Source organism: Mirounga angustirostris, unplaced genomic scaffold, assembly GCF_029215605.1.
Source record: "Mirounga angustirostris isolate CCGP_5_RB_7025 unplaced genomic scaffold, mMirAng1.0.hap1 SCAF_5, whole genome shotgun sequence".
Lineage (NCBI taxonomy): Eukaryota > Metazoa > Chordata > Mammalia > Carnivora > Phocidae > Mirounga > Mirounga angustirostris.
This window is the reverse complement of record NW_026991713.1, coordinates 84,000,193-84,008,831: the sequence shown is the minus strand read 5'-3', so window position 1 is coordinate 84,008,831 and position 8,639 is coordinate 84,000,193.

Genomic DNA, 8,639 nt, shown 5'->3' with positions numbered 1-8,639 from the left:
GATCCAAGTGAGCTCTCCAGTATGCAACTCTTAATACCAGGACAGTACACAGTGCCAGTCTCAAATATTTTTGAGAATTGTATGCCCAGGCAACTTATTTTTGAAGTGCAAAGTGTGAAAGCCAATTTTATACATGCAGTGATTCAGACAATATACTCCCCTGATAGGGTTCGGGACATGCCACCCCAAAATATGGCAACTTGACATATTGAATATCAAGAAGTTTGACATAACGGCAAAAATAGGAAGGTCACTCGGACCTCCCTCCCTCCTTGCCCTTCTTCCCAAAAGACCTAAATCTCCTACATGAAAGGTACCTTCTCTTGTGCCAGGAGGGAGACATTCTTAACACTAGAGGCAGGGAATTTGGGCCAAGAAATCTGGTTCAACAACTCTGTTAAGCTAACCTTTATTTTCCTAGTTACTTCTTCCCCACTTACTACCCCTAGCTCAAACCTCTTTGTCTTGTCAAATTCTTCACAAATCCATTGTTTCTTTGTCTAAAAGGTATAAAAGTTTCCTGCTCTGGTTACTTCTTCTGGTCTTCATTCTTTTGTGAAGGCTCCCATGTATGTGTAAAACATTTAGTAAAATTTGCGTGCTTTTCTCCTGTTAATCTGCCTCTAACTTTTCAGACCTAGTCAGGGACCCTAAGAGGGTTGAAGAAAACTTTCTCCTTCCCTGTGCCCCATACCATCCCATTCTTTAAGAAATCGTTTGGAAGCTATGTCTCAACTCATTGAAAAATAAGCAAAATTAGGAATCCAAGAAAGGGGAGAGTTACGGCAGCAGAGGCAGCATGGTATAATAAGAAATAAATTGGGTCTTCAGTTGTTCCCAGCACAGAACTCCTAAAATCCTTGTAATTTCCTAAATGGTAGGAGTATCTTCTATTCATAACAAGCCCTTTCCAGCATTCCTGAGTTTATGCTAATGAGGAGATTTAGTGAGAGGTCCCTAGGGAGCATCAGGATGGGGCTGTTCTCCAAAAAGACCAGGTGATTAGAGAGAGAGAACTTTCAGCTCACCCACCAACCTCTGGGATGGAGATTGGAGACTAAAGCTCTAAAAAAAACTCTTGAACAAGATTTGATTAGGTTCTGGGTTGGTAAACATGCTGAGAGGGCAGTGCACCTCAGTTCCATCGGGACAGAAACTCCAGTGCTTTGGGTCCTTCCAGATCTCGCCCTATGGACCTCTTCATCTGGCTGTTCATCTATATCCTTTACAATATCCTTTATAATAAATGGATAATCTTGTAAGTAAGTGTTTCTCTGAGTTCTGTGAGCCACTCTAGCAAAATTAATCCACTCCAAGGATGGGGTCATGGGAACCTCTGATTTATAGCCAGTCAATCAGAAGCACAGTGACTTGTGATTGGCATCTGAAGTAGGCGGGAGAAGGCAGTCTTGTGAGACTGAGCCCTTAACCTGTGGGATCTGATGCTATTTCTAGGTAGATAGCATTGGGAATGAGTTACTTTTGCAGGCTACCTGGTCAGCGTCTGTTGAGAACTGGAGAATTGCCTGGTGGTGTGGATAACAGAGTCAGTAAATGCTAAACGAGTTCATTTACAGATAAAACTAAATAGTTCCCTAAAATTTGGTTATAATACTGAATGCAAAAGTCAAAGAACCATCAAAACAGATTATTTCTTCTGAAAATATTTATTGAGACATATGTGACCAGCACTGTTTCAGGGATCGAGATGGACAAGATGCCCTCTAAAGGAGAGCACATATCATAGGTAATAAACAAGCTAATAAAAATGATAGGATAAAGAATGTAAACATATTAATATACAATTGCTCTGTCTGCACTTTTCCTACCTGCGGGCCTTTGCGAATAGTACTTATGTGCCATGATAAAGCCTCCTGGAAAGGGTAGAGTGCTCTGCTTCTATAATGTTACCCCAAAATGCTGGTCTTGTCTTGTTTTTCCTTTCCTTTCCTTTCTTCTTTTTTCTTCTTCTTTCTTTCTTTCTTTCTTTCTTTCTTTCTTTCTTTCTTTCTTTCTTTCTTTCTTTCTTTCTTTCTTCTTTCTTTTTCTTTCTTTATCTTGTGCCTTTAAAAAAATTATCTCCTGTTGTCAGATTGCCAACTCTTTTAAAACCATATTCATGGAACTTTGAAATGGAATAGGAGCTCTGACATAATCTAATCCAAATGAATACCCAGAGTTTGAGTGCCTGACCTCATATTACTCTGTGAGTTAACAATAGAACCAGAACTAGTTTTGACCTTGCCACTGTGTGCCTGTGGGAATTCTTTTAATTAGTTTTCTGTTTTTGTTGTTCTGTGGTTATAAAACCAGACTGGCTAATCTTATTAAAACTATAAATTCCTCCCTTATTCATCTTTATATCTCCAGGTAATATAGTATCTGACAAGATACTCTTGTCTCTCCCAGAAACATATTAAATGTGGGACACAATATGAGCAAATAAACTCTATGAGTTAGGATTTTTGAGGCATCCTTTGGTTCATAGACTCATATTACCCCCCCCCCTTTTTTTTTGCCATTGTCCTTTATTTCCTAATTCTGACGTATGTTTCAGGCAGCAGAGTTTCCTTGAAGCTGAGTTCTGGTGGAGGAGTTGTTACTCAAGTTGAAACTACAATAGCAATATTTGCTTATAAATGAAGAACTGATATTGGTAGGTATCTTTAATTATAACAACAACAAAAAAACGAGGCCTAGGAGAGAAACCAATTATTGGTGGAGAAAGAAGAGCAGTGAAGATTTAATGTCTTGGAAAGCAAAATAATTACATTTCATTGTCTAGGTGTTCACTGGATGGCTGTAACTTAGGGTACCTTTTCTGTGTACATATTAGCTATTCCTTCTTTTTTTTTTTTTTTAAGATTTTATCTATTTATTTGACATAGAGACAGCAAGAGAGGGAACACAGGGGGAATGGGAAAGGGAGAAGCAGGCTTCCCGCCGAGCAGGGAGCCCGATGCGGGGCTCGATCCCAGGACCCTGAGATCATGACCTGAGCCGGAGGCAGTCGCTTAACCAACTGAGCCACCCAGGTGCCCCTAGCTGTTCCTTTTCAAAGGGAGGTAATGATATCCTGAGTTACACTAGGAGTTTTGAAATGACCCATGGTGGAGTGAGGTGAATGGGTTAGTTTGTGCTAAGCGGTATCAGGACCCTAGTGTGCCTGAAAGATAGGTGTCTAGAAGTAGCGTTCTTGGTAACAAATTCCTGAGCTCAAATCAAAGAATGTGCATGGAATTTTTTTTTAAAGATTTATTTACTTATTTATTTGAGAGAGAGAGAGAAAGAGAATGAGAGAGCACATGGGGGCGGGGGGCAGAGGGCGAGGAAGAGAATCTCAAACAGACTCTTGCTGACTGGGAGCCCCTAGCGGGGCTCCATCCCATGACCTTGAGATCTTGACCTGAGCCCAAACCAAGGGTCCTTCGCTCAACTGACTGAGGATTTTTATTTCTCTTGTCCTCGGAGGCTGTTTTCTCTAGGTGTTTGAAAAACAGCAGTGGATAACTCTTGGACTAACATGTCCCACTCAGGAAAAAATGCCATTTTGCTCTCACTGAGCGGGGATCTGTCCTCTTAGGTGATATTGAGGAGAAAATGTTCACATACAGCAGATTAGAGGTCACAATTTTTGTCTGAAGGTGAACTTCGGGCAGGCCAGCTCCAGCAGAGCCAGTCAGAAAGCAGAACTGTCCTATCCCTTTTGGTGAGGTGTCCCTAAGGTAGGCAGGGCACCACTTCTGGGAACAGAAGTGCCCATCCCCCACACCCTCAGGACATTACAAAGATCTCCGTTGTGTGAAGTCCTCTGAGGACCATGGGTATTTCCCATTCTTAGAACTGTGGCCTCCTGTTCTTTCCAGTGCCAAGGGTTTTCTTTAGTAGCTTCAAATACGTCTCTTATTTTGGAGACCCTCAAGAAGATGAGTAGTTTTCCTGTGCTCTGGCCCTGAATGTTTCAAAATTCCTTTTTTTTTTTTTTTTAAGATTTCATTTTTAAGTGATTTCTACACCAATGTGGAGCTCAAACTTAACAACCCTGAGATCAAGAGTTGCATGCTCTACTGACTGAGCCAGCCAGGTGCCTCTCAAACGCTCACTTTTTATCTTTAGCAAATACAAGATTAAGAATCAAATAGAATGAACATGCTTACAATAAAATAGTTTCTCCTTTTCTCTCAAGCCCATTCTGGATCCTCAGAGCAACCATTTACGCTTCCTGACTTCTTGAGTTATAGCTTAAAGCTCAGGAAAGTATTATCACTGAGTTTGTGTGTGTGTGTGTGTGTGTGTGTTTTAATTTGTAAGTAAGCTCTCTACCCAACATGGGGCTTGAACTCACAACCTTGAGATTAAGAGTCACATGCTGTACTGACTGAGCCAGCCAGGTGCCCCAGGAATCTGTTTTATATCATAGAAAACCTTTCAGGGGTGCCTGGGTGGCTCAGTGGGTTAGCGCTTGCCTTCAGCTCAGGTCATGATCTCAGGGTCCTGGGACTGAGCTCTGAGGTGTCAGGCTCCCTGCTCAGAGGGGAGCCTGCTTCTCCTCTCTGTCCCTCCCCCCCTTGCTCGTGCCCACGCTCCCTCACTCTCTCTCTCAAATAAATAAATAAAAGCTTTAAAAAAAAATGTTTCAATTATTATACTAAGTGCCAGGCATGTAATAAATCAACAGCGTGTACACGTGCCTTTACAAGAAGTAATAACATGTAATACTTATTTTACTGTATTATTTTTGTGTTTTATATTTTTATTATTTGTTGTAATACTTGTATTGACTGAACCATCATTTCAAACCTGTAAGGCACCCTTATTATCCTCATTTTCCAGATGAGGAAACTGAGGTACAGAGTGTTAATTCTCTGCCCAAGATCACACAAGTAGTGAGCAAACTGTTTTAAAATTTGAGGATCATTCTTAAAAAAAAAAAAAAACAGGTTTATACATGTTTGTTTCCTTTTTAAAAATATTACAAGAAGTCAGGGAGGTTACTAAATATCCAGTCATTCAGAAATATGATTTATTTAACTGTTCCTATATTTTGATTGTACTTTTTACTGGGATAAATAACATTGCATAAATACCCTTGTACGAAGTTATCATCTGTATTTTTTATTCCTTCCTTAGGATCTCTGAAGGGGAAATGACTGGGCATATGAGCAAATTTCCAGAACTGTACCCTTTTATGCTCCCCTAGCCATGTCTGTCTTACCTAATGTTTTATTTTTGCCAGTTTATTGGATGAAAGTGGTACTTTGTTCTAAATTTATACGACTTTGATTACTGGTAAAGATATATACCTCATACTTTTTAAATATTTACAGAACACTTGCTTTTTTTCTTTCTTTTTTTTTTTTACTTTCCGTTATCTGTTCATCTACTGGAGTAGATATTTGTTTTTTTTTTTACTTAGCAACTATTCATCTTACTTGTGCAGTCAGGGGTTTTCTGTTCTTCTCTCACCTCTTTCTCCCCTTGGATACATTGTAACTTCTGGAGAGAAGAACCTGTCTGAAATTAGAGCCAGCCAAGAGAAATAACTGGGTGGAAGACAGGCAAGAGAGAAACCAAATGATGTTATTTGAGCTTCTTCTGGACTTTTTCAGGTAAGGAAATTACTGACCACAGAAAGAAAGTGTCCTCATTGACATGGTTCTTTTGTCCATTTTTAAATCTCAGTGTCATTTTTTGTTTCAAAACCAAAATATTAAAAGTATAAGGGATTTTTAAAAACTTTTTATTTTGAAATAATTTTAGACTCAGAAAAAGTTGCAAAAATTGTTTGGAAAGTTGTTATGTACCCATCGCTCAACTTCCTCCAATAATAACACCTTGGCCACTGTACACTATTAAAACCAAGAAATTGACATTGCTACACTAGTACATACAAATTAAACTGTGAACCTTACTCCGATTTCACTAGTTTTTTTACGCATTGGATTTTTTTTTTAAATATATATACTTCTGGGCACCTGGGTGGCTCAGTCAGTTAAGTGTCTGTCTCTGGCTCAGGTCATGATCCAGGGGTCCTGGAATCGAGTCCCGCATCTAGCTCCCTGCTCTGCGGGGAGCCTGCTTCTCCCTCTCCTTCTCCATCTGCCTCTCTCTCTCCCTCTGTTTCTCATGAATAAATAAATAAAATCTTAAAATATATATATATATACTTCTTTAAACATACACTTCTTTTAGATATATTTATCTATATTGAACAATTCGTGCAACATACAAAGATCATTTTTCTAACAAGAAACTAAATATTATAAATATTTTAAAATATATTGAGCACTCTGTAGGTTTTTAGGCAGTGCCAATGGACTCAAGAATTTCTTTCACTTTTAGAATAGAAAATGTTGTGGAGAACATATGCCTCAGGCATTTTGGCTGTGAACTGTGTATTTAAGTTAGTTATTATGTCCTGCTCATTACTGAAGGCAGGTTAAAATGCGATTTCCTGCAGTGTTCTTGTGTACCACAAAAGAATTTGTTCCTAACCACCATCCATCACCAGCGCTGGAAATCAGTTAATGGGTTTCTGAAAGCCATTCCTCTACAGCTATGTTTATTTATCCTTCATTCCAAATACTCTTTGGTATTTCCTAAGCAAAAATATGACAAGTAATACTTTTCTGTCTGCATTTGAAAACAAAAAAAAAATTCCTTTTTAAAGTATCTCATTTTGTTTTCTCTCATCTTAACCTCTAGGAGAAAAAGAAAACAAAAGGAACAACAATGAGGGGCACCTGGCTGGCTCAGTTGGGTGGGTGAGCGTGCCACTCTTGATCATGGGGTTGTGAGTTCAAACCCCATGTTGAGGGTGGAGTTTACTTAAAAAATAAATAAATAAAAGAAATTTTAAAGAAAGGAACAACAATGAAAAGAACGAATTAAGAAAAATTACAGGAAAACAGAGAGGTGGATCAAAAGCAACTGCTAAATTCCAGAATCTTGATGTTGTTCATTAAATGAAAATGGGTACTAACTGGGGAGAGGAACATTAGGGAACTAATAATTTCTTGACACCTGCTGTATGCTAGATGCTATACTGGTGTTTTAAATGGCTCATTTGAATCTTGACAGTATATTCAAGAGTGTATTGATGCTATTGACCTTAAGACAACTGTCTAAGGGCGCCTGGGTGGCTCAGTTGGTTAAGCGACTGCCTTCGGCTCAGGTCATGATCCTGGAGTCCCGAGATCGAGTCCCGCATCGGGCTCCCTGCTCGGCGGGGAATCTGCTTCTCCCTCTGACCCTCCCCCCTCTCATGCTCTCTCTCCCTCTCTCAAATAAATAAATAAAATCTTTAAAAAAAAAAAAAGACAACTGTCTAATAGTATTTAATGAAGAAAGGTGACAATCTAATGAAGCAACAGAATCATTTGTAAAGCCCCAGGCAGAAGAAAGCATCAGTCAATTTCTGGCTAATTAAGTGATACTGTTGCAGGGTTAGAATGGAATGCTCAAGAAAGAATTCTTTAGACATTGTATGGTGCAACTTAGTAAGTTTATTTGAGTAGCACAGGGACAGGATCTGTGGGCAAAAAGAGCTACACTTTTTGTTAAATGAAGCTGGTGGTTACCTGCTTAGTGCTCAAGGGGGAGGGGACATATAGGGAGTGTTCGATTATAAATGTCTTCTTCCTATTTCTATTTCTATTCATAAAACTTCCTTTGCAAGATTTCTATGGTGCTTATCATTCAGTTCAATATCAACTGTTGGTGATATATGCAGGCTAGTCATGAAACCCTTTAAGAATGCATTAACCACCACATGTTTGATCCTTATCTGAACTATGCAGGCTATCAGTCAGCCACCTGGGCTAAAGGTAAACATTTTTCTGCTTCTATCCCCCATCAATACCATACTGTCAGGTCATCTCATTTTAATTCCCTTAATTTTATTCTATAAATAGCCTATGATTTTAAAAGAATTGAAAATATATAGAAATGCACAAACTAGGAAGCAAAAGTCCTCAGTTTCTCCATCCCCCATTCTCCTCCTTACAGGTAATCACCCTTAACAATTTAATATGCGTCCTTTCTGCCTCCCTATCTTAAAAGGTATACTTACTCAGCATATTTTGCCTTGTAATTTTTCAACTTTATAATTATGCAAACGTGATTAGCATTCAGTAGAAATCATACTTCAAATTTTGAATTTTGAGCTTTTCCCAGACTAGCAGTGTGTGGCACGATCTCTCTCATGATCTGAGCAGGGGCACACGGTCACAAGGGTAAACAACCAAGACATTTAACAACCATTCTGAGCCCATACAACCATTCTGTCTTTACTTTCAGGACAGTGTTCAATAAACTGCATGTGATATTCAACACTCTATTATAAAATAGGTTTGTATTAGATGATTTTGCACAACCATAGGCTAACATGAGTGTTCTGAGCACATTTAAGGTGAGGCTAAGCTATGATGTTCAGTAGATTAGGCATATTAAATGCATTTTTGACTTTTGATATTTTAAATTTACCATGAGTTTATCAGGATGTAACCCCATCATAAGTGAAGGAAAAATCTGTAGTTGAAATTTTTTTAGTTTACAATATGATTCTAATAAATTCCATTCCTTTTCAGAAGTAAGTTATTTATTATTTGTAATAATTGTTTTACTTTTAGCAAATTATA